The sequence below is a fragment of the Haemaphysalis longicornis genome, unplaced genomic scaffold (assembly GCF_048455015.1).
Source record: "Haemaphysalis longicornis isolate Haplotype H1 unplaced genomic scaffold, Haemaphysalis longicornis Haplotype H1 scaffold_262, whole genome shotgun sequence".
NCBI classification, from domain to species: Eukaryota; Metazoa; Arthropoda; class Arachnida; order Ixodida; family Ixodidae; genus Haemaphysalis; species Haemaphysalis longicornis.
In genome coordinates this window covers 135300-161795 of record NW_027526321.1, presented here as the reverse complement: position 1 = coordinate 161795, position 26496 = coordinate 135300, and the positions used below count along the sequence as shown (strand labels likewise).

The 26496-nt window shown below is 49.0% G+C and overlaps 1 pseudogene; it reads left to right on the top strand.

Moving 5' to 3' along the window:
* Nucleotides 1–1055: 1055 nt before the first annotated feature.
* LOC144172851 (uncharacterized) lies at nucleotides 1056–23061 on the top strand (annotated as a pseudogene).
* The last annotated feature ends 3435 nt before the right edge of the window (nucleotides 23062–26496 follow it).

The following is a 26496-nucleotide window of genomic DNA, read 5'->3' as shown; positions in this document are numbered from 1 at the left end:
GTGGCATAGTAAGGAGAAGGCTAGGTGGCGTGGTGGCGAATTCCTTCGAAGAGCTTTTAAGGCCCCTGTAATCACTAGAGTCTTCTCACTCTTCTCCTGGCGAACTCGAAGTTCCGTGAGTGCGGACTTTTCTTGTTTGAAATAATGAAGTGCGGGGGCCGGGTGAAGGCGCGTCATGGGAGGCTGAAGGGAAATAGCTGCGGCGCCAGTTAGGAGAGGGCACGGCAGCAGGCGCTCAGACTGCTCCTGCCGTTCCCAGCAACCTCCCGAATGGAGCGGTGGGCCCCATGCGCCAGCACCTGGCTGATCGAGCACCACTGGCGTCTTCCATTTGAAGGGCTCCTGGAGCGACACTTTCGCCGGTGTCTTTCCGTCTAGGCACGCGCACGCCATCGCCCGCCCCAACCACGCATTCACATTCCACATCCCGTAGAGGGGCCAATGACGCATTGCGCCATCTAGGGACGCGTTGGAACACGCATACGTGGTGGTGGTGGTGGTGAACGTTTATTGGAGCAACAGGGGAAGGGGAAGGGGAAGGGGTGTGGGAGGCCTCCTTAGTCCAGAAGGCCTCGTGACCGCGCTGACTGGAGAGCCCGGGAGACCAGGGCCTGCTGGCGGGCTGGGTCCGGGCTGGTCAGCTCAGTCTCCCACTGCTCCAGGGAGGGTGAGGGGAGAGGGTTAGGTGAGTATGGGCAGGAGAATACTAGATGGTAAGTGGTGAGAGGGGTATTGCAGTGCTGGCAGTGGGAAGGGTAGATAGTGGGGGCGATATGGTGTAGGATGGCGTGATTGAAGAATGTGCCCGTTTGTAGTCGGTGGTATGTGTAACATTCGTAGTTGGGAAGCGTGTGATGAGGAGGAGGGTATGTTCTTCGTGTGTGGGTATAGTGAGATAGGAGGGCATTGGAAGTGGTGTCGAGGGGTGTGAGTAAGTCAGGTGGGGATAACTGAGGTGTGCCGGTTCCTTGGATGGGAATGCCCGGGAGTGAAGCGCTCGGGCGGCAGCATGCGCTGCTTCGTTCCCTGGGAGTCCAGCGTGACCAGGTGCCCAAATGAGTGTGATGGTAAGATCTTCGGGCAGCCGTTGTAGGAGAGGGATGGCCTGGGGTGGGGCAAGGCCTGCTTGGTAGAGGCGGCAGGCCTGCTGGGAGTCGGAGATGATTGTTAGGGAGTGAAGGCCTGAGTGGGTTGTTGCGGCGTGGGCGATTGCTAGGGCTTCGGCAGTGTCGACCTTGCATGAGCAGTATGTAGCCGCAGTTGCAATCTGCCCTGTGGAATTGAGAGCGACAAGGGTGGTGCGGGTTGATGTTAGGTCATGGGCGACGTCTGTGTAACGAACCTGAGGGTCGGCTTCATATTTCTTATTCATGTAACGGACTCGTGCCTCCCGCCGGCCTCGGTTGCAGGTGGGGTGCATATGCTGGGGTATGGGAGTCACGCGCAGTCTTGTCCTGATGGTGGGCGGGAGGCGTTTGGGCTGCTCCGCATGATTCGGTGATGGCCAACCCAGCGCTTGGAGCACTGCCCGGCCTGCTGGGGTGAGCGCTAGCCTTCGCAGTTGAGAGGCGCGTTGTGCCTCAATATGCTCAACAAGGGTGTTATGTAGTCCCAGCTTTAGCAATTTATCATTTGATGTATAGGTGGGCAGGCTGAGTGCCACCTTGTAGTCCTTGCGAATTAAGGCATCAAGTTTGGTGGTTTCGTGCTGCTGAAGGTTAAGGTACGGCGTGGCGTATGTCATTCTGCTCAATAGGAGAGCTTGCACTAATCGGCATGTGTCCGGTTCCGCGAGGCCGTGATTTTTACTGCGTATCCTGCGTATAAGGTGAGTCAGCTGTGTGATGGATGCCTGCAGTTGCGGGAGGAGTGCTGCTCCGGTGCCGTCATGATGAAAGGGGACTACAAGGATCCGGTGAGTAGGCACTGTGGGTATTGGTTGGCCTAATATAGTTACTTGAGGGTCGGGGGTGGGTGGGGGAGCGAGTCCTCTGGACCGTGCCCTGAGGATGAGGAGGGCTGATTTGGCTGGTTCACAAGTGAGGCCTCTCGGACGAAGGTAGGAGATGGTTTCATCCACGGCTTGTTGGAGAGCGTCCTGTTGTTCGCCGCTGGAGCCAGAGGTGGTCCAGAGGGTTAGATCATCCGCATATAATGCGTGTCGGAGGTTGGGTATCTTCGCTAGTTTGTCCGGTAGTTGTAATAGAGCGATGTTAAAGAGCAAGGGGGAGATTACCGACCCCTGAGGCGTCCCCTTGGGGGGCGTGTTGAGAGTTGGTGAGGTGAGTGAACCGAGCTTGATGGTTGCCGTGCGTTCGCTGAGAAATGCCTTGTCATAGTTATAGGTTCGGGGGCCACAGTTGGTGCTCTTGAGGTTATCCAAAATTGCTTGGTGTGTAACATTGTCAAAAGATACGTGCGCTAATTAAACGATTAGCCGCCTTCCGGTGTCGTCGTGGAGAGGTTCCGCTTTTGGGTAGCAATCGTATACAAACCCGGTGTAAACCTTACAGGTGCCGCTTTTTTTTTTTCTTTCTGCGAATCAGTATACCCAGTCTAGGAAATATTCCGTGCCCGCGTCAGCAGAAACCTCCCGGGCCAAATGAAAGAAATTACTGGCGCTGCCAAGAATCGAAGCTCGACCTGCATAAAGGAACGGAGCTGCAGAGCCCGTCGTCTGACCGACTCAGCTACACCCACTTTTTTTTTTAACACAACATTTCTTTACACAGATGTACGATACACTGGCACGAATGAGGCATTCACAAGTGTGCGCGTACATACTGTCACGACATAACCTTCAGCCAGCTTCAAGGGAGTCTTCGCTCAGCCACAAAATACACAACACATAAGACTGCGGTGGCAAACTGAGGTACTACAAGCTCGTAACTATGACGCTAAATCAAAAGCACTGAACAGAGGACACTGGGAAACTACCGAGTTCACATTCGGGTGTATACTCTTGGTTGATGTGAAGACTTAACTACGCCCACATGAGGATACGGGGAGACAGACGGTGTACTCAACGAGCACAGCGGCGGCTCTACCCCCTACGCTCATTCAAAGCCCTTGTGTGAAGTGCAAACGGCATAATGTATGACAACGGCGTTCACGTGGTTTGGATTAGCGGCGAACTGAACAGTCTTGGGAGCGGGAGGGGCGGGGAATGCGCTCTTTGGCGGGGACGCATGAAACAAGAATGAGGGGGAGGCAGTGAGAAAGATGAGCCAAGGAAATTTTCGTTTCCACGTCAGCAAAAAACTCCCAGGCGAAATGGAAGAAATTATGGCACCGCCAGCAATCAAACCTGGACCCACATAGAGGAATGGAGCGAGAGCCCGTCGTCTGACCGACTCAGCTACGCCCACACGAGGAGACGGAAAGACAGACGGTGTATTCAACGAGCGCAGCAGCGGGTCTACCCCCTGCGCTTATTCAGTGCCCTCGTGTGAAGTGAAACCGCATAATGTACGATAACGTCTTTGACGTGGTTTGGATTAGCGGCGAACTGAACAGAGTCTGGGGAGAGAAGGGCGGAGAGGGCGCTTTTTGGAGGCGCCGCATAAAACAGGAGTGAAATGGAAGCAGTGCGAGAGATGACGCTATATCCCCGCGTGCCGCCCTCCTCCTCACCCTTCGCCAGGCTCCTCTCTGTTTTCTTTCTGCCGTTGGTGCTGCGTTCGGAAGCCGCCTCCGCGAAAGTCAGGTAACGGCTGTCAGAGTCTCTCGCTTCATTCTTTGTAGAGCCACGCGTGCGAATTCAAGTGGCGTCGCATGGGTAATCGTTGTGGGTGTCCTTCGCAGTTCAGCCACATTCCCAGCGTGGACTGAAGCCAATTTTTTATGGCATAACTGTTAAAAGACTTCTTTTTATGGCGCCTTTTACCTGTTCATGGCACATTGGTGCATTCTAAAGAAAACAGAGTAGTTCCGTTCCTTTTAGGTCAGTTCCAGCTCTCATTTTGTACGTTTCAGTGGTTACGCCTGTTCTATGTCTGTTTCTGCGACTTTCCGCGAATATTTTTGGGGAAGTTTTATTCGTAAACAGGTGGGTTAGGTTTATAATTTTTAGTTGGGTATCTTTGCTGCCCTTTGGTGAGTTCAAACTGCCCGTAGCTAGCTAAGCGAAGGTTAGCTGCGGAAATCATGTGTGCATGACTGCTTTTTTTCAGTTAGGCTTGTTTCGCCCGTTTTGCGTTCTTTTGGCCTGCTATTATTTCACTTAGGATGCTTTTAAACTGTTTTAGATACGTTTGCGGTGCCACACGTGCCCCAAGCAGGCGCAGGCCTCGATGGGATCGGAATTCCATATCCCACGCCACCCACTTAAGCGTGCTTGGCTCGTGCGCACACGAACCATTAGAAGCAATACAGAGTAAACTCATTATATCGAAGCTATCGGGACAGGAGACTGACTCCGCTGTAAGGGGTAGTTTGTTAAAAGCAGCGATGACTTTTTTCCAACCACTGCCCTTGAGACCATGGAAAACTTCGAGTGAAACGAGCATTATGATAAGCGATTTAGTTATAATCAGGGCTAAGTGCACCGTCACCAAGGTTCCGTATGAAGTTTACAGCGAAAACTCCGCAAGTGCTATTGACTAAATACATATTGCGACAAACGTTTCCGAGTTGATGACATCGCAGCCTATTCATGGTAAGTACTTGTTGCAGGTTGTGAGTCGTAGTCAGGGGCGTAGCCAGGGGGAGGGGGGGGGGGGCGGGGGCACACCGGGCCCGTGCCCCCCCGAAATGTTTTGTGCCAGGCTGGGGTGCGGTTTAAGTAGCCTGAAGAACCGCCTGAAGTCGCCTACAGGCGCGGAACCTGCAGTTTTAAGGACATTCTTGCTCATATAAAGCTGAAAACAAGGGCTCCGTCAACGTCTGATCCCTGTGCCCGCACCAGATGCTGTACATGTCAACGTATACAGCCCGGCTGCATTTCGCGCCGGATACACCGAGCAGCGCCCGGAACCTGCCGCGAGCCGATCGAGGCAGTCCCGCTGTTTCGCTGGCGGAACAACACGGCCGGGAAATGGAGGAACAGCAGGAAAAGCCTCATATAGGCATAATGTGGTCTGGACTTTAGCGTGTCATTCCTTGTATTTACACTGGTACAAAGTATAATCACATGACAGAGCATGTCACCGTATGTTGTTCAGTCAACTATCAATCTTTGATATGTTTATTTTTCTACCGACATCGCGTTTCATTGACTATTGCAGTTCCATAATTTCTGCTGTATGAAAAGCATCGCTCTGCCCATCTTGTATTTCCTCCACATTTTTATTGCGGAGCTTTGTTTTTTGGCACTATTTTATTGTTTCCTTGACCTCCCTCTTGGTTAGAATCAGCATTCTGTATTTGCTTAACCGGAATTGTACTGAAGCCATGTCTGTTAGATTTAACGGATAAAAATAGATTGAAATTTAAGAAACCTACAACAAGCTCAAAACTCAACAGCAGTGCAATAAGGTGTTCTGCTAAGCGTAAGTTTACTATTCACGTTACTACCACAAAAAATAAACAAAAAAGGCGATTACTTAAGGACGAAGACGCACGTTTGCTAGCTTCACCGCCATAATATACGAATGTGCCGCACGCACAGTCCACTGCGATTCGAAGGTTATCGCGGGAAAGCTACTGTTTCAAATGAAGCAGACAGAACACCAGCTTTGGCAAATCTTCCATGCAAGTTTCGTTACCATGGGCGTAGATAAAAGGCAATGAAGTCTGTGCTTGCTAACAACAAATGTAGAGCTTGAAACCCAAAGGGTGGCAAGTCAGTCGTGCGGGCCATTGTTGTAGCATGAAAAAGCCAACAAGCTAGAGAAGAGTGCGAAATCTTGATTTTCATGGTTCCGAAACGAAACCGTAGGACGGTGGCACGCGTGGCCGCTCGATGCTGGCGCGATAACCTTCAAATCGTGCTCGACTGTACTTCATAGCTGATAGGAAGACTTATTAGTCCCGCGCGCCACTCACGAGCACACTAATGATCACGCTCACGAGCGCGTGCCCGCAGAACCGCCTGCTCTACGGACGAACGAATCACCCGTGGCCTACCCATAGACCGGCGAACTAGAATTCAGGTCACCACCACCACCATCATCATCATCATCATCATCATCATCATCATCATCACCACCATCATCTAAGCTCCTTAAGGTGGGTTTTACTGCTAGCGTTCAGCATACACAAATCGCATGTTAAAGCCAGTTATTTCAAACTTCGTTTGAAAAACAACGTGCAAGAAGCCTTGCCTACATATTTCCCCGTCCCACCTTTTTTGGTCGACCGCGCCGCCCCTCCCCCAAAAAATATTCCTGGCTACGCGCCTGGTCGTAGTTGATAAATGATAGCACGGAAGCAACAGATATAAAGCAGAGAAGGATCGATGGGGAATTGAAAAATAGATTTAGATACGGCGAATGCTTCAGACCTGTTCGTGTTAACACAGTGTAACGCTTCGCGAGTAACCTGTTTGTGTTGACGCAGTGTACAGAAATTTTGGGGGCCGAAGGTAAACCGTTATGGGCGGTATTTTTAGGCATTCGAGTGGCAGACGACAATTTTAGTAGGGAACTTCTGCGGTGTACAGCGAAAACGGGGTGCGGTGGAGTATTTTAACACACGCATATTCCATAAATAGGATCAACATCCCGCAAACAGATTAAAGAAGCAGTCATAAAACCACCAGAGCCTTTGGTAACCGAACAAAAGGCACTGAACTACGACGGGAGGCGATGCGGGGACTTTTTTATCCGTCTCTCCCTGCTGATGGGTCGCCGCACAGCCCGTAAGAACAGGGCAAGGTATCGAATTTGGCCGCTGGTTCCAGCAGTGGCCCGAGCAAAGTGCGCGGCCGCCCAGCGCTCCCTGATGTCGTCTGCGCCCAGCGGCGTGCCGTCTCGCGTCCTTGCCTCTTTTACGATCATGCACGATGACCATAAAGCAAAATGGCCTGCCCGACAAGATGGTCTCCCCCCCCACTCGCCCTCTTCTCTCATTCCATCGGAGTGACGAGGGATGCATCTCTGCGATCGTGGCCCCCTGCCGGCCGGAGCGGCGAGGCGCAGGGTTCGGAGGTTAAGCCACCGAGGGGTCAGCCAGGTTACGGCGGGGACTCGATCTCGTGCGCGCAGCCAACTCTTAAGCACGCGCATCCAGCACTGTCGCTCCGAGGGGGGAACAAGGCTAACGCGGGTGACGCGCAGGAATGAACCCCGGCTGTCATTGCGGAGACTTCGCAAGACCTCTACGCGTCGACTGAGTGGCAGTGCAGGTCCGTGATTGATGTGACGCGCAGGAATACGAAACATGGTGGTGCCGCGGCCATTTTCTTTCTAAGTACTGCTATGTCCTCTTCTTTCAATGCTAAGCTAAATGGGAATAGAGAATTGATTGATTGATTGATTGATTGATTGATTGATTGATTGATTGATTGATTGATTGATTGATTGATTGATTGATTGATTGATTGATTGATTGATTGATTGATTGATTGATTGATTGATTGATTCCTACCACACCAGTTCCAACTTCTCTTTGACTGAGTGAAGGCTTCTAAAAATGTGGTTTTTCCCTCTTTCATAGGAATTGCCAAAACACGAAAGGGAAAGGGGCCTTCACAGGAGCAGTTGAATGTTAAAGGAACCTCCTTCTTGTGCGAAGGGTTCGCGAGCCTGACCCCGCAAGACGAAGTGACACCGACACGCAAGAAACAAAAAAACGGGAGGGTGCCTCAATTCACGCGCGTCCCCCGTACACGAAGGCGCTGGCATCGAGGCGCCAACTGTCGGCGCTCATTAGCGTCATGATGCGCTACTTTGCTTCGCCTCTTCTAGACGGCTCTCACCATCTGAGTGAGTCATAGGGAAGGACATAAGGCGCGTTCGTACATTTGCTCATGTCTCGGTTCGTAGCGCAGCGGGAAGAGCGCCACATAGCTCCCTTTGCGGCCAGAGAGTCGTGGGATCGAAATCGGGCGCCACCGCGTCAATGGTACTTTTTCTGGTGACGTCACTTCCGTGACGGATATCACGTCACTGAAATCTTTTGTACCCGGGCATAAAAAACCCTTTCGTGTTAAAAAAGGCGCAATGAAGGAAGTAAGGAGAAAAAAATGAAGCGCAGCCTGAAACAAGAAGCAAATGTTCAGCGAATGTGACTGCAGCTGGCTGCTTTCATTACCAAAACTCTTAATTTTGCTGTCCTTGGAAAGTGTTCTGTTTTCCAGGCAACACTGGCGAACAACTAGCTGGTTGAGGAATGAGCTCCTAGCATCTCTTGGTACAGTGCCTTTGCATCACCAAGGCCGACTCCACGCATATCACACTCTTCTCGGCGAAGACGAAGGAATCGAAGCGCAGGCGTCACTCAGCTCGTTTTGTGCCGCATGCCATTCGACTAGCGGGACTGGATGACATGACGTGTGAAACTGGCGGCACCTTTATACACTTCTAAACGTCACCTTTCGTTTTAGACGTGACAGCATGCGCTTAGGCGAAGTATGCGTGCAATGCGGCAGTGAAAGCCGTGCGACTTCGTCGGTCCGAGTTTGTGTATAACGTCGACTACATCATTTGATTTGAAGTTCACTACGCGACTTTGCAGTTAAAGACTGGAAAATTAGGGCTGCTCCCTACTTTCGGCCAGGGATAGCTTGAAATAGTGGCTATAAAGCAACTGTCAGAACAGCTTTAGCTTGACCAGAGTCCTTCAATGCTGAGGGACGCTGGCTTGACTCTGGTGTCGTGGTAAATCACTGCATACGGTTCCTACTCGTTGCTGTTGGGTTTGTCGGTGTTCTTGTTCAGGCGTTGTTGGTATAGCCTTGTCAGCACCAGACAGTTCATAAAATGAATTAAAGCCGCTCCACTCAACGTGAAAGCTGCCAGAATCGCAGAGCAGTGATTCGCCATAATTGGCTGTAGCGCCGTTATCCGCTCACTGCTACCACCCAATGCAATTCAAATTTCCCACCTCCACAGTGCTCGCGTGCCCCCTTGCCTGAAACTGCGCCAGCTGGAGTTCTGTTCTCTCTGTGCTTGCGTTTCCTCCCGCAAGTGCCCGTGCTGCACCGCCAGTTTTTTTTTTTTTTTTTTTTTTGCTTACTAGCCTAAAAACCTCCTAACTGAATGAACGCGGGCGCTGGAGGTCAATTACGTATATTTTGCCTCAAATGTACCTACAATTTTCTCTGCGCTAAACAACGGGGAGATGTATGACAAGCGCCAGCGGTTCGCGAGTTTCCAACGCATGTGACTATATAAACCGCTTGGCTTTCGAAGCCTCTGTGGGACGCCGCGACGACAGAACTCCGTGGGGCTCTGCTTGGGTCCAGCGAGCGAGCTACGACGACAAGGCGAGCCCTAAAGTGCTCTGCACTTAAAATGAACTTCAGCGCCCCAGGAATGCAAACATCCGAGTGTTCGCATGCTGCCGTGGTCTGTGTGATTCGAAAGCAATAATTAACATTGTCCTCTCCTTCGTCGGTGCAAGATATTTGCCAGGGAGCTAAGTGTAAACCGTCACATTGGTCGCCATCGTGTTTGTTAATGTGTGGACGGGTAACGTCTCTCCGTTACGCATGAGAGTCGCGAAACAGAAAACTTTGTACTACCAGTTACTACTGAGTCACCTTGGAGTTGCACTTGAAACGATTATCAGTCCACACTATTATTGCTTCCTAAAGACACACTTTCTGGTGTTCCCTATGCCCTTGCATAGGATCAGTCAAGAAGTTCGATGGAAACTGAAAGCAAGTGCTCGAAAGTCACTTCAGCTCAAAAGGACGCCTCGGTGACACGATAATTCGTCGTGTTCTTTCTGCGTACCATGCTTGGCACATGATGCCGGTAGTCTATGGCAATCGCTTTGCGCCCCACCGACATACTGCTTGACTTTAAAGCTAACGTATGCAACGGTTTGTTAGCAAAACATTTATTTATTTATTTATTTATTTATTTATTTATTTATTTATTTATTTATTTATTTATTTATTTATTTATTTATTTATTTATTTATTTATTTATTTATTTATTTATTTATTTATTTATTTATTTATTTATTTATTTATTTATTTATTTATTTATTTATTTATTTATTTATTTATTTATTTATCTTTCTACGCAGCATGGGAATACAGCACTGCACGATGCAGCCTTACGGGCTACATTCGCAAGATCGAGATTCTTTGCAAGCAGAAGGCGAACGTGTACATAAAGAACAAGGTAGGCCTGTACGTGCTTAGCTGAAAGCTTCTGAAAAAGGTGTGCACGAAACGTTATATAGTATGATTTACGAGCCCGTCTTGTATCCTATTGAAACCAGTGATCTTTCTTCCTAATGATGGCGTTAAATGGTGCCAGCCAAACTGGCCTGAATACGAATAACTAAGCAGTAGATAAGCTGAACGCAGACTTCAACCGATATACAGTTGGTTGAAATTAATTGGCGATTTCTTGGTATGTTTGTTAAATAAATGTAGTAATTAGTACTCTTAATGTCCACGTTTAGATTTTTCGCGACACTGCAAGATATCGAGATGTTTTGACCTTATTTTTCACATTATATTTAACTAATAAAATGGGTGCCGTACATGCTCATGGCTATCTCCAATTAGGAGTTCTTTTTTTCTCGTGTGTTCACTTTGTACCGTTATTTTAATTCCTTGCAGCAGCTTCACTTATTAATCGCACATGACGCACTCACATCGAGGAACAAAGCAGCAATATGTTTCACGACCATACAGTTCGCATGATGGTGATAAAAGTTCACACGAATAACTCTTGCAGTAAGCATCGATACTTCCTCGAGATGAATCAGCAGCGATGCATGAACCCTCTTCCCTCCCCTTCAAGACAGCTTCTCCCCACTGCACCCGGTCAGTCAGAACGGCCATAACCAAAGAACGTGAATCCTCTTGCTCGCTGGCTGCAAACCGGACATCAAAAGTAACCTAAGGGCCATCACATCTTTGTCAGGCATGTTAGTACGAGAGCATTGAATGGCTCATTGAGTGAAAGAGCCGATGTCGGCGCCTGTAAAAGCGGCTCCGCGACCACGTGTCTTCGAAGGGTTCCCTAGCGCGTGGCGCTCCATAGAAGGTGTCTTAACTAGGCAGTAGCAAAAGTTCTCCACCCAAGCCAGCACACCGCAGATGAAGTACGCTAGCGTAAGAAGGGAACCAATCGAGCGAACAGACAGACAACGGAATCCACAACCATCGTCGTCGTAACTCCCCCCATACATAGCGGCAGAAGCGAGCAGTGGCGCAACTCGTAGGAGACAGATCGAAGCCACTCGACAGTGTGAAGTGGAAGCTGATCGCGAAGCAAATCGTCCCAAGCATCTGTAGGATCAAGTCCTTCGAGAACGCGGGAAAGAAGCGAAACGTCCCTGGCGTTCAATTGCACGACATTGCTTTCGCCAGAGCACTTGAGAAATTTGTGGTGTTCTCAGACATTTTTTTTTCTAGTGCAGACGGATGTCGACTTCCTTTTTCATGCAGTAAAACACTGTTAGTGCGTAGCCACTTACGCCATGTGTCTGACTTAAAAGCTCTGTGGAACTTGAACAGCCAACATTCTAAGCATTGCTGTAAGCGCGTACTCCGCACTACCGTTACGTGCGTAGCATTTCTGCGTCCCCGCCAAGTTACGGTATATTGAGGTTTCGCTGTATATATCCGCCTCCTACCGACAGATCTGCACCTAGTCGTACAACCACAGCGGCACAAAAAAGAAACAAAAAAAAACATGGCTGGCGGGTTGCACCATGTTGCGGAAGTGCCGGAAGCCACATACAGTAAAGCCTGCTTATATCGAACACGGATATATCGAATTATTGCCTATATCAAACCCTTGTATAATTCTGGTAAAATTACATGCATTTAAAACTTTTTATATCGAACGCGGTGTTGCTCACAATGGATATATCGAAATCTCCCGCGCGGGATTTTTCGCTCTCCTTAGGCATGCGGCAGGCTTTGCCGCAATACATCGGAGCGCAGCGGTGGCGCGGGGGTCACTTGGGACTCCTGCGTGAGCTCGGGCGCGTCCAAACCGGCCGTGGTAGAGTAACCCAGCTCCACGCATGCATGCCGTTGGAGCCGAAAGCGCCACATCGGGCGCTGCGGGCTGCGGTGTCACCGAACTTCAAGTCCGCACCACTCGCTACGCGCACTTGTTCGGTTCGCTTGGTTCGCCGTTGTTTGCTAGTATCCATGCTTGCCTCCGCTCTCTCGAAGAGGCCGAGGACTCCGTACCGCTTCCGAGCACGAGTGAAGCCGTCGCTGCCGTGGCCCTGCTACGGCGATACTGCAATGCCATTGAGGGCAGCGGTCTTGTGCTTGTCGACTGTTTAGATATCGTGGAGCAAGTAGTCACCAGCAACGCGTTGTGCTCCAAGAAGCAGGTACACTCACGCAGTTCTTCCGCCCCAATAAATTAATGTTTTCGTTCCGAGAAAGTGTCGTATCGATAGTGAACTACAGGGTGGTAAGAGCTCAGCATTAGCTCGTAACTCCGTCGCAAGATTGCTCTCATACAAGTTTTTTTGCTTCACTTTCTCTATCGAGTTTTTTCTATATCGAACTATTTTGCAATCCTCGCGCTGTTAGATATAAGCGGGCTTTACTGTACAAGGTTCACGGCGGCCGTGAAGATTCGAAAGTCGATACGATAACAGGTTGAGACATATTTGTAACATCGTATACCTACGGCAATTTCGTGGAGGCGCCACAGATCGTAGAATTGTTGTGGTTATAGCCGACCCATCGTAATCATACCCTCACGTCCAATCATCATGGGCTTTCGGGTTACATGCGCCGCACACGCAGTAACAACGCCGCCGCTGTGACGGCAAGAGGCAGCCAGCAAGAAAGAGGGAGAGTAATGCTACCTTCCCGACGTTTGAGTAGGTAGCATGCAAATTCGAGTTTGTTGGAAGGTTTTAATATTAAACAATGACGCAACTGAGGACAACACATGCGATCTCGAATTAGGACTGTCATCCCAACCGAATTGGCCTGTCAAAAAAGGTTCCATGGGGGCAGTTGGTGCGTACAATTGGAAATTGTCGCACTTTAAACCACAAGCTGAGGAACAAAGCTCCATCGCCTCGTGTCAAGTTTATTTTCCTTCCTTCGTGTTGTTGTCCCCATGATTGTACTTTTAAGCACAGCTATTGTAAACGGCAGTCTTGTTCCCCTTTATTTATAGATATAGTACCCTTTCCGAGGACCTCAAGGGTGCCCTCAATAGACATCAAAGGCATCTGCCATGAGCACTTTTGTATGTGCAATTATGTCTTGGTATAAACGCGTCTTACAGCATTTCTAGCAGACACTAAAACGCTGTCCCAGCTGCCTTGAATTGGGAATGAAAGTCCCCAGCTGAAACATGTGACGCCACAGACAGTTCTAAGAGGAAGGAGTAACCGAGGCAGTAGTTACATCCCTTCTGCCAATCTACCGCACCCAATATGTGCACCACCTTTTTTTATCAACCCCAAATCCACCTGCAGTCTTCGTTTTTAATTCTGAGACGCCTATTCGACAAATGATTTTTTTTTTGCCTACGATATGTAATGCGATGATTTAGAGCATTCGGACAGCTCGACGATCACGAAATGTTTCTCTGTGTCTGGCCGAGTCTCCCCTGCCTCAGATTTTAAAACAGAGCACCAGCAAGGTTAGGCCATTGTAATCAATGATATGCCGAGAAAACACAATAAACAGGTACACGGTTTCGATTGGGGTCGAATGTCTTGCAACTCTTTAAAGGTTGATAAATGCGAAGTTACGCAGGTTCAACTCCCGCGCTCAAGACTCCAATTTTAACTCGTGACAAATCGCAAGTTCCAACATAGGTTTAACCAGAAGAAATCTAATGCCAATCCATAATTTGCGATCTGGTTTGATTAGCTCGCCTTCTAGGTTGTGCGCAAGTTTATAGTACCAATGCTAACCAGCATGTTTCGCAACGCTCCGTAACGAAGAAAGTGCCGACGATACGTCTCGTACATTCCGGCAGATCTTCGACCCCGAAGATGTTTCGCACGGTTATGAACTACAAGCCACCATTCCCATGAACACAAGTGCAACGCGCCTTAACTACAAGATTGCGCTCGCTCGCTTCGCATGACAGGAACCCGCAGCAATAAGAAGCGATGACGCCCAGAGGTGTCGTGCGAGCAAGATCGGAGAGCTTGCATTTCCGGGCGATTTCGACACGGGCTGCAGTCATTAAGAATCGCTCCTTCCGGCCCTTCGAACATGTCGAGCCCGTGACCACGCCCCCCGAATTCGCGGCCCGAGTGACGCTAATGGTGCTCAGTTGTGAATTAGCGCCGCTGTCACGCATGCTGCCGTCGTTAGTAAGGCCCCGGATGAGCTTCTCCTAGGGGCGCCGTGTGCGCGGAGCGGATAGTGTGGCGGCGCGCATTAACCAATTATACCTGCGTGTACGGTTGTGTAAGATCATGTTTTCCTCCGCAGCGCTCTGAGACTGAGTCTGTTGCTGATTGGTGTTACTACAGAGAAGCGCGGCGTTATAAAGAGAAGGCGAACATATGTTCGAAAGTACGTTGATTTATACACAGGTGTTGCGACTAGCACTGGTGCTCGAGGATATCACGGCGAAGGAGTAGGGGTAGTGCCTTTACGATACTCGTAATGCGTTTAAGACACTTGCACTGCGGTTAGGATACTCACAGTGATGTTAATATTCTCGCTGTACGGTTAAGGTGCTATCAGCGCAGGTAGGATGCGAGTCTAAGTGAATCGGCCTAATTTAGGTGCTCTTGTGGATCGGGCGAAGGTTTGGCATACTCTTATTTGGCGCTAAACTCTAAAAAGTTGCCTCAGGGTTTCAACCCGATGCCGCATAACGACCAATCAGACAGACCAAATGTGCCAGTTTGGTGAATTACGAGGCCCGGTATCGACGTGCCCGCGCGTGCAGCGCGAGGCGTGCACGTGCACTGTTGTCCCACATTCTAGCCAGATGGCTAAGGGGCCAGATGATCGATGTGTTTTTATTGCAAAAAGCACAAATAGAGAACTTCTTGTTCTTCTATTTTACTTGTTTTTGCTTCCCCATGACCACTACTGCAAGCTACACTGGGTCTTCGGTAGGTGTAAAGAAACACGGATCTCCTTAAAGAGACTCTACAGTAGCCGACCAACTTTTCGGACGTGGAGGGGAACAAAAAATAGTCGGAATCAAAGAACAGTGCGAAAATCCCTGAGTCATTACTTTTATAGGACAACTGGCAGTTCCTCGGGTAGGTCCGAAATATCCAGAAAGTCTGAATTTTCGGAGTCCGGAAAAACGGTCGGATACTGTATTTCTAAACACAAAACACTAATCTCCTTAGAGGGGGCTTTTTTTCTTAACACAAATGCATTGCTCAAAAGACAACTTTTTCAGGGGCAGTATACTGTATACGTCATCTTATATCCAAATATAAAGATCCGGAAGCAAAAATGTGGCCGAAGGGAGAGAATGTGCCACGCACGACATCCATTTTCTCAAAGTAATGTTCCTCCCGCACGTATTTGTACCTTACCATGCTTCAGTCAACAGAAAGGTGTGTGCTCTCGTCGAACGTGAGTGTTCTACTCTGCTGTCTCTGCATGCCACAGCCTCTCTATCTGCGAATTCTTGGTGGAATCACCTACGTCACACATGAATACGGCCGGGATGATCAATTCGCTGGTCTTTATACTATCATGGGCTTTGACCATGGGCCACCAAGTTCCGCAGTAATCGTGCCCACCAAGAGCGTAGCCACTCTATGCGAACACTGCCACTACTACTAGGCTACTAGCTTCTGCCATTAAAGAACCTTGCGTATACATTGAGCAGTAAATATTTCTTGCCTGTCGAGAGAAACAGGCTGGAAGCATCCATTCTAGATAGGGACATGTGAGTGGGGGGGCGGGGGGGGGGGGGGGGGGGGGGCAGAATATATAGGCGACAAAACAAATCGTACAACCTCTACGAAGACGCTTACAGACGTTTTGTGTCCTATATAATTGCGCTCGCAAATGGCCAGTATCTTCGACATTGACGATTCGCTCTCGTTCCGCCTTCCGAATGGGCAATAAATACCAAGCAAATTGCCTCGTGCTGCGGCGCTTTCAGCGGCGCCTCTGCGGACGCGTCGCCATTTCTCTGCCAAGCTTTAACCGCACACACAAAGTCGTAACATTACTGGGAAAGGTGGACAAATGAATATTTCTTTCATAATCGCCCACTACCCACCGTCATCGTTAGTTACTTCAGCTCACTGATGTTTGTCAACATGCTGAACCTGAGGTGTGGGTCTGTGTAGTCCTCGCGAGACTTAACGACTATGCGCTGTTATTATGCCGCTGTTTGAAGGAGGAATCTTCGGATCAAATTTCTACCCATGGCAACGCATGCAATAAATACACCGCGCCCCTTCAACTGAAGTACAGTGATAAAAGTGCCATTTGTAAGCCGCATTAATGTTCACACCGACGTCGTCGCTTTCACTATACAAGTAAAACTGCTTGCAATTACGACGAATGGGGTGGATAAGCGTTGCTTTAGAAAGGACACGATCGTTGTTGCCTGTAGTGAACGCGCAATCGCCTGGTGATAAAATACCGACGCCGACTCGAACGGAATTAATCCGGGTGAGGGCGGTTGGCGTATACTTAAAAGTTTTTGTTCTGGCAAAACTTCGCAGCATTGTTTGACGAACTGTAAACGACTTTGACTAATTGTGCACGAAACCTTGAACGACTTCGTTTGACGAACTATATGCGAACATCTTCGAAGCTATGCACTAAAATTTCGAAAACTTTGTATGACGAACTTTACAAGAAAAGTTGGACAAAACTTCGGTCTTACTTCGACAGAGCCTTGCAGGCGATTTTGTACCAAACTTTTGACCAAGTTTAACGAGGCTTTGCACAATATATTGGATGAAACGCTTCACGAACTGTGTTTGACTAATCCCTGCACGAAACTTTCGACGAAACTTTGGGCGAAACTCCGTTTGTTTTGCTTTATTCCAGTACGGCGACACGCCCCTGCACACGGCCTAGCGCTACGGTCACACCGGGATGCTCCGGATACTCATCAGCGCCTTCTGCAACGCCAGCGAATTGAACAAGGTGACTCGCGTTTCGCTTTATTCAATTCAGCCGTTCTGCATGTCACACCCTCGTACCCGGCGACGGAAAAGCGCAAATTACAGCTTGCTCGTTGGCCCGTTAGCGCGATATCATCCCTTCAGTGACGCAATTTTATCAGTGCTTCTTAAAGGTGAGGGCAGCGACGTGGCGTGAGCGCCACAGTGCGAGTACTTTATTTTTTATTAGAGTTCAAATCACCTGCGAAGCCGCCGACTCATTCACAAAAAAAAAAAAAAAAATCGGTAGTTTGTAGTGAAACGAAAACAAAAGCCACCGTCGCCGTTTAACTGGTGACTATGTTTATTAAAGACTCTCAGCTAGTACATCATTGATAAGTCTGTGCTCTGTGTACCGTGTGCTTTATTCAGGATGTTTGCGACACGGTTGACACTTTTCTATGCCGCAGCGGTTGAGCAACGCATGCGACGCTGTCTTTATACAGCCCAGGATATTGAGTGCACTGATCGGGTTTTGCCCTCTGGTGAATATAGAGCGGAATTTTTATACATGTTAAACCTTTTTATGAGGCTTAGCTTAAGATCATTCGTTAAAAGAAAACTCTGGGGATCTTCTAGAACCATTCCAGAAGTCACCGTGGACAGTCGTAGATGCAATCCAGTATTCGTTTTTCTGTACACTTCTAAGGCGAGGAGATTTCTCGGACTACCCGTGGTCTATCCGCGGTAAGTCCGATACTCCTACTCGAAGATTAACCACATGGTTTACTTTGTCCTCTAGACATACGACACTGAAGACGCCTCAGAAACGCTGCTTTGTGGGTGATTGTCTGCTTAGATAGCAGGTAAAAAATAAGGGGATTATATTCAATTAAGAGTTGTCTCCTTCGGCTTCCTTACTCTTCCTCACTCTTTCCTCTCTAGAATGGGGACAGCGGCCTGCACATCACAGCGGCCATGGGACGCCAGAAGCGGACGACAATACTCCTAGAATTCGGCGGCGACCCCAGCATCGCGAACAAGGTGAGCAAACTTGGTCTAGGTCTTATTGGGCTTGAATGAATCACACGTAGTATATTGCTTCCGGGAGTGGTGCAGGGGTCGTACTCCCCACTCACAAGCATTGCGTAACTATGTGTGTCAGCGAATGTGTTATGTATCTAAGATGCAATTAAGCCTTGTTATTGTTGTTATTGTTATTAACTGGTAGCATTGCAGATATGCAGGCCCCCACCTAAATTATGTTTTAGCATCACAGTGGATCTCATTAGAATCATTTTTTCAATCCCGTCTCTTCCCCCATCAAAAAGGGAAAAAAAAAAAAGCTTCCAGAATATCAACGCTATTGAGTAAAATTGTGTGCCGGCAGTTGCGCAGTTGCATTTTCCGCGAGCCAGTACATTCCTCTCTTTATAGTTATTTTAATCTTCTATGCTCACACGTGTACAGAATCAATCGCACTTTTTTGTATAAATACGCGGCTTTCCCTCTAGCTATCGAAATCTAGCTACGCGTTGGCAACGAATATATAAAGAAAGCACTGCTGTAAGCATGAGTATATGTGTCTCTATATGAAGTTTCTAAACACTCGGGGCGTACCAGATTTGTCACTGCGAGTGTAAACATACAGCCGTGATACCGATCCTCAGACGAAACTGCACGCTCTCGCAGCAAGGCGAGACGGCGCTGGACATCGCCCTGCGCAAGGAGTTCAACGAGCTGGCCGACCTGACCGAGCACCCTCCTCCGCAAGTGATCCAGCTGGACTCGTCCTCGTCGCCGCTCGACCAGCCGAGGAGAGCCGGCGACGGAGGCAAGAAGCGCGAGAAGAAGAGCGGCACCTTGCAGGGCAGCAAGGACAGCTCGCACAACAAGGGCGGCCGCAAGGACAAGCACAAGAAGGTCAGTCTACTATCCTTACCGCGGTAGATAGAGGGGATGAAAAAGTTGCACGGGCTGGCAATTCATGGAGGATAAGGTCAAATTTCTATTTTTCGGAGGAATCACAAGTTAGGGTGTATTTAGGACACATCACAGTCCCTCATTACCAGGAGGGGTCATCGGCCGTCATTGTGCGGCGGGTCATGATATCTGTTGTGGTGTGCGGACGAACTTCTGCTTGGAGTCAAGCGTGAAGCTATGGTAAAACAGTGTGGAAATCAAGCATTATTTTCCTCTGTTCTGGTTTATTTTGGTCTCGAGTATATATAATATATTGTAGGATGTATCGTCGAAGGAAACGATCAGGCGCAGTTTAATTAATTACTCCAGTGAGATAATCACTACAGCACGTTGTACCATCGCCACCGTAGCTTCGTCCCTTATCAGTGTCCTCTCAGCACGGGAGAGGGCGATACTAGGAGGGTGAACACTTTGCAAAGGACAAGGCCATCAGTATAAGCCGTTCGCGTGGTGGTTCAAGCTTCACGTCGCCGGGAGAGGCCTACGTGTGCCGGCAGAGTGGCCTAGATACTGGGTTGAGCAATTTTCTCCCGTAAGCAACAAACAAGCTCCTTTCAACGGCTGCACTTATTGAGAACGGGTTGGCTTCACAGACGGTACCAAGTGTCGCCGCAGGCATGTTCTCTTTGTTAGACTTTATTGATTTGCTAACCGGATGTGGGTTCACAGCCAGAAACTTTCCAGAAAAAACACCGTTCACGGCTCGAATCTCCCGCGCGTTGTGCAGAGCAAGCGTGGCCACAAGGTCCACTTCGACGACGAGAAGAGGGACAAGAAGAACAAGGGCAAGCTGAGCCCGTACGGCTGCCACCAGACACCCAACCTCAGCGCATTCCCGTCGCCCAAGCTCGAAACGCTACCTCCTGAGCCTTTGAGCAAGGGGGAGCAGTACTTCCTCGACCTGGCCGGAAACATCCGAAAGGTAAGCCCTCCACCACAGCCACCACGCCACCGACGTTTTTCCACCCTTTGAGCGGGATTGTTCAAGAGCATTCGTCATCAGTCACGTGATCCACAGAAACTGTGACGTCTCGCTAATATAACAGGTCTCGCTAATATACGCAAAAGTATGGCTACGTATTTAGCACACTTTATATCTCCTGTATTGGATCTTAAGTTAGAAGTAAGTTTTTTAGGCGCTGATAAATATTTGGCAGAGCATATCGTATTGGGCATAAACAGAGAATTATCTTCTTTTGTTGCATCTGAGTTCGCTAAGCTTTGCACTATCGAAATTTTATCTGGTATCCTGATTCCGCAACAAATCACCCCAATGGTGATTTCAATAACGCTATAACCGAATCTCTTTAATTCAACCTTAGTTATTAAGAAAACATCATGACAGCTATTCAACTTCCGTGGTTGTTTGTTTCTTCCCTCATGCGCAGCAAAGTAGAATACACGTGTTTTCAAACGATCAGTCCCTCATCATTAATCTTTTTGTGTTTTTCGTGCCATGAACAGTTATCCTGGTGCTCTATTCCGATAACCAGAGATATGTTGAACCCAAGCCCCTCCTCGACATCTGCATAATCTATCTCAACTGGGCACCCAATCTGTGCAGGGTCCAGTGGGCAAGGGCTTCACGTACTACTGTGCTTTCTTCTTCCACAACCTGTAGAAGAAGCTCGAGGCCGACAAGCAGGAACTCGTCGACCACATCGACCACGCGCACGAAGACCTCAACGCCAAGATCGCGCACCTGAAGCTCAGACGCGAAACCAGCTCTTCAACCTCAACCAGACCGTGGGCGAGAATCTGGCCGCAGAGAAGACCGAGTGCCAGGACGAATCAAACAGGCCGCCCTCCGCGAGAGGCTTGACCGCGAATGCCGCCAGGAGGACCAGCGGACAGCGCTAAGGTCCGAGCTCCAGGACTACATGCAGGAGTGAGTCGCTCAGGCCGGTCTCCGCCGGAGCCCGCTGGGCCAGAGCGCGGACACCAGGAGCGGATTTACCGAACTTCCCAACTACTCCCACCTTCCCCGCAGGTTTAAGCCAAACGGCCGGTACAACGGCGTCGCCAGGGCCAAGGCCGAGGAATTCCTGCATGACCTAAACGGGATGGACGAAGAACAGGAGCTGGCGGTGGTGACGAGCGGCCAGGGAACGTGCGCGTGCCTCGAATACCATCACAGTCGGGACATATAGGGAACGAAGTTTGCACATCTGGCAAATTGCGTAGAAGGCAGCAGTCGGCAATACTTTGAGAAACTCGGCGCGAAGCCGAAGTATCCGCTGTAGAGAGAGAGAGAGAGAGAGAGAGAGAGAGAGAGAGAGAGAGAGAGAGAGAGAGAGAGAGAGAGAGAGAGAGAGAGACCAGAACATAGTTCTAGGGTCGGATTATACAGTCTTCAATTCAATATTCATAGAGAGCTTCCTGGGCAGCTTAGATGTTCACTGTCGGCGGTGGAGGCAGTCAGAGCTCCCAGGAACTGATGGAGGTGAGGGACAGGGGCAAGAGATGGTGGGGTACATTCCCAAAAGGAATGAGGGTTGGATGAGTAGGAAGAACAGGTGGGACAGGAAGGATGGCCAGGACGCCGATAGATGCGGTGAAGGATGTCATGGGAGGGGAGTGAAGAAGCTTGAGCCTACCGAATGAGGCACGCAGCCTCACGAGTTAGACGGGAACTGGCGGGTGGGTACAGGGTGCGTGATAGGCGCTGGGGTGTAAGTGATAACGGCGTGAAGAGCGGTGCTGAATGCGAACAGTCGGCGGGTGGCACAGAATTTGCCAGGACATGGCCGGACCAGGGAAGGTTACTCGGGTTAGCGCGGGTTAGCGCGTTTGCTAGGGCGTTGCCGTCCATGCCAGCGTGGTCAGGAACCCAAACCAGTGTGGAACGTGACCGAGAATTTGAAACAAGTATTCAAGTAATGAAGTCAGTGGTATATATGTGGGTTTCATGGTTAGCGAAATTACAAAGGGCGGTTTGGCAGTCGGCGAAATTGTATACTGGCGTTGTGGTAGGGACTGTGAGAGTAGCGTACGCTATTGAAATACCAATGGCGTGTTCTTCGAGGGAGGTCGATTTAGATGGGGAAAGAAAAGAAACCGAGGCAGTGTCTGATGAGGGGAGTTGGAGAAATGAAGCCGTGCATGTTGAGTATGTGGGGATGTTGCTGGCGTCAGTAAAGTAAACGACGGAACCGTGAGAAAGTAGGAAATGAAATCTTTTGGGAGAGCCTGAAGGCGCAGTGCACGACGAGCAGTGTGTCGATGGGCAGAGACTCAACCCGTAAATTAGCGAAAGTGGCCCAGCTATGGAATTCAGGTAATACGAGTGGTAGTGCGGAAGTGGAAGAAGCCAGAGGAGAGAACCAGCCCGGCAGCGCTGCTGCTTCAGCAGCATCCTCCCGCCACTGCGGATCGAACAGACGGAGGACGGGAACTGGAAGTCCGTTGCCGCCCGTCGGACCAGACGACTTCACCCACGATAGCGAGGAACTGCAAGAGCCACGGGGACCTGACAGCGGCCTTCAAGAAGAAAGACTTCCAGGACGATGAGAAGGAGAAGGCAGAGGCCAGTCCGAACCATTCGCCGTCGCCTCCCGTCACGACCAACGGGACGTGCAGTGGTGGCCCCCGTCAATCTCCCCCCGTGCTCGCCAGCAACGGAGACCTGCCGACGGCGCAAGCGCCGGAAACGTCGCCGGTGACACCGCCTCCGACGCACCCCAAGCCTGCCAAACCGCCGCTAATGCCGAGGCCCATACATCCGCCCCCTTGCTCGAGCCACGTGCACCGCTTTTCGATGCCGAGCAGTCAAGCGAGGCCGCTCCGAGTCTCGTACGGGCCATCGCCCACCGAAGTTGCGGTTGCGCCGGCTGACGGCGTGTCCGGCTACTATGTGGTGGTGCCGCCTATGCGAATGCCAACGGCGCGATGGAGGAGCAGCTCTGTAAACTCAACGAGGGCCTCACGTTGGACACTGAGAACGGATGCCCCTCCAGTGAAGTGTGAAGGGTGCTCCCCGCCCGATACTGAACGTCGCCTCGCACTCCACACGCCCATCAAAGATACGCTGCGAGTGCTTGTGCGTGCATTTTTTTTCCGCATTGCTTATTTATGTTGATCCTGCGTGCACGAACTGCCAAAGCGAGGAGTGTGCGTCGTTGGAACGGACTGATCATTCCCACATTCAGCGAATAATGTCACCATATGGGACAGTGTAGAGTTTATGTGGCCGAGATATCTAGATTACCTTCACTAGTGAGATCATCATTTCATTCTATTCTTTCTAAGAGCATGTGTACTTCTGCTAATTCTTGTTTTTAATTGAACATAGAATGCTGCTGCTGTCTGCCTATTACCGACGCCCACAGCTACGCTTATTAGTAACGGGTATTACATAGCTTCGGTCAGGAAACCTTTAAGATATTCATCCACACCTGTTTGGTTGAAACTGTTGGTCGGAAATGAAGACAGTAGGGCGAATGAAAAAAGCGAATATGAACCATCGCTGACACCACCGAGGCTTTTGTTACTTGCGACGTGGCGGTCACGTGTTGCCGGCTTCGTAGCACTACCATACTTACAAAATACCCTGACTAACTAACTGCCTACGTCGTACTCCAAACCGAAGAAAAGAAATCACCGTAAACTGGTCGAATTTTGAGAGCGTTAATTGGAACTTTCTCAGTGCAGATGTCACAGTGACAGTGATTGCAAGAACAGGATAAAAGCCAGCACCATTTGGTTGTTTCGACTCGCTGGTTATGAAGCCGCTGATGAAGATATGAAGCGTGCAAGTCAAAGCCGTGTGCCACATAAAGGATGCATTATGCATTCAGCCCTCAAGTTGGAATTGAGGCATTGCGCAATCAATCTAACCCCGGCCTTTAGTTGTTCCGGTGCGATTCAATTCATCGCGCGGGAAAAGTTGCAATTCGCAAGTCTAGAAAAAGAAGCACAAAAAAGACTTCAGCGGAGTCCCATGACGGGACATCGCACTGAAGTCGTTTCCATAGCAGCCATTATGCGTGTGCGTTAATGTCTGCCGCTGTTCTTCCTTAACATTTCAAAGAGCTGGTCAGGTCAAAGGCCGGGTGAAAAGCCAAAAACGTTGTTTTACGCAGCGGAGCTAGGTTAAGGACAATACACCAGCACGGATCCTTACAGTTGTTGCTATCTGTTCTTTAGAAACATGCGTGGAGTAAATATTCATTTCAACTTGGCAAGCAACGACCACTTCTTCCACCCGCGTCGTAGCTACAGGAAGGTCGCCTTCTTTTGATGAAACAAAGAAACGAGGAAGTCCACCTTGTCGTGAATCTCTTCCGTGAGTCTGCATGTTCAATGCTCATCCCGACGAAATGTACAGCCGTGATTTAGTTTTTATTTCAGCAGATGATTTCATGTGCCAGGAACTCAGTCACCGGCAGGTGTGTACAATTTATTTTTATCAGACGTGTAATAGAGGCATAACATGTTCACATAGCCGTGTGTTTTTATCCCGGAGCACAGTAGTCCGCATAATCCGGAATGGAGAAGGAACTGGAGAAGGAACTGTCGGAACAAGGTAAGTCAACCTAACAGCTGTTTTTATTGTGTTTCGCGTAAGTAAAAGTTCCGCCGATATTCTGATCTGATTTATCCAAACGGTACGTCCTTCAATTGCTGTTTATTTTTTTACATAGCCCTTTTTCAAACAAAGCCGAAAGACGGCGCTGGTGTTAGTGGCGTATGACCATCTTCCAAAGCTTACAGTCACGTGTTTTACACACTAAAGCCGGTACGAATTTACCTGCGTATTCGATGCAACGCCGCCGCTCATGCGGCAGAGCGATCGATTGTCGTAGCCGCGGCAAAGTGCCAAATGCATGGTACGACGGCGCAAACCTTGTAGACCGGCCGTGCCGGCGGAACAGCTAGGTGAGCTTCACGGTTTCATCGAGACGTTCAGGCTGAAGAACTTGTCCAAATGTTAACATGTTTATTTTACGCTGGACCATTCATTGTGGAGTACCCGCAAAGCCGGGACCGTCTAACGCCCTGAATTTCCACAAAAATACGGATTTGGCAGAAGTTCCACCTTTAATCGTTACAATAGCGTAAATGAAGATGATTGGTTGGACAGGACCAAGAAATAAGACAAATAGAAAACAAAATTTTCACAAGAATTACCTGGCGAATTGGGAAATATGCATCTCATTATACATCGTCCTCAAAACTGAAGAATAAACAAGAACACTCTGCAAAAGGAAGTTCAAAATACGAAATAAAATATCGCGAAAAGGCAACAACCGTGTAACGCCCAGCATTTCCAAAGAAATGCAGATTTGACCAAAGTTCCACCTTTTAATCATTATAATAGCATAGATGGAGATAATTGGTCGGACAGAATTTTCAAAAACCAAAAAATAAGAAATATATAAAACAAAACTTTAATAAAAACGATCTCACAAAATAAAAAGTATCTGTCATGTATTTTCCCGCAAAAACTGAAGCATCCACTCAAAAAAGTCCGCAAAAAAACGCTCAAAATGTGAAATAAATAATGGCGAAATAGCGAACCGTGTAACGCCCTGCATTTCCCTAGAAATACAGATGTGGTGGAAGTTCCACCTTTAATTATTATAATAGCACGAACGGAGATAACTGGTCGGACAGAATATCTTAAAACCAAGAAAGGAGAAAAATAGAAGAAGAGAAAGTTTAACATAAAATAATCCCACAAAATAAAAAAAAAATGCATCGTATACATCTCCCCCCAAAACCGAAAAATAAACGAAAATATTCCATGGAGGGACGCTGCGAATGCGAATAAAAAAATAGCGTAAACGGACCTACTCCTCAGTACGCTTTGTATCTTCTGAAAAAAAAACATAATTAGCGAAGTAAAGGAACTTAATTGCCATAATGGTATAAATTTGCATTATTGGCGAAAAGAAACAAACAAAACTTAGAACTAATCAAATAATACGACATGTTTTGCTAATGCTAGCCGTATTTGCCTGTCAAGAACTCCCACTCCAGGCCAGCGGCATAACAATGGTACGCAGTAATGAAGAATTCTCTGATTTTCTGCTGATTTTTTATGGAGCACGAAAATCTCCACGCGCGACAGACGTAATTAGTCTGCAAACAGCGCGTTTACGAAATGCCGAAACAACGTGCAAGGCGTAGTGCATTTCGGAAGCGGATATTTTCGCGCCACCGAATTCGTCGAAGAAATGCTGGCGGAAAAGGTTTGAAAAAAGTTCATTCACGCGTTCGGACGTAGTATCCGGCGTAGCCTCAAAAAACATCCCCCTCGCGAGGGGCACGATCAAATGCAGAGCATTTCTGCGGGGGGGGGGGGGGGGGGGGGCGCCTGCAAGTCGTATGGATTACGTATTGGTTGTTGTTGTTGTAATTGTTGTCTTCCAGCGTAGACATTGTCGATGAAGTCGATGG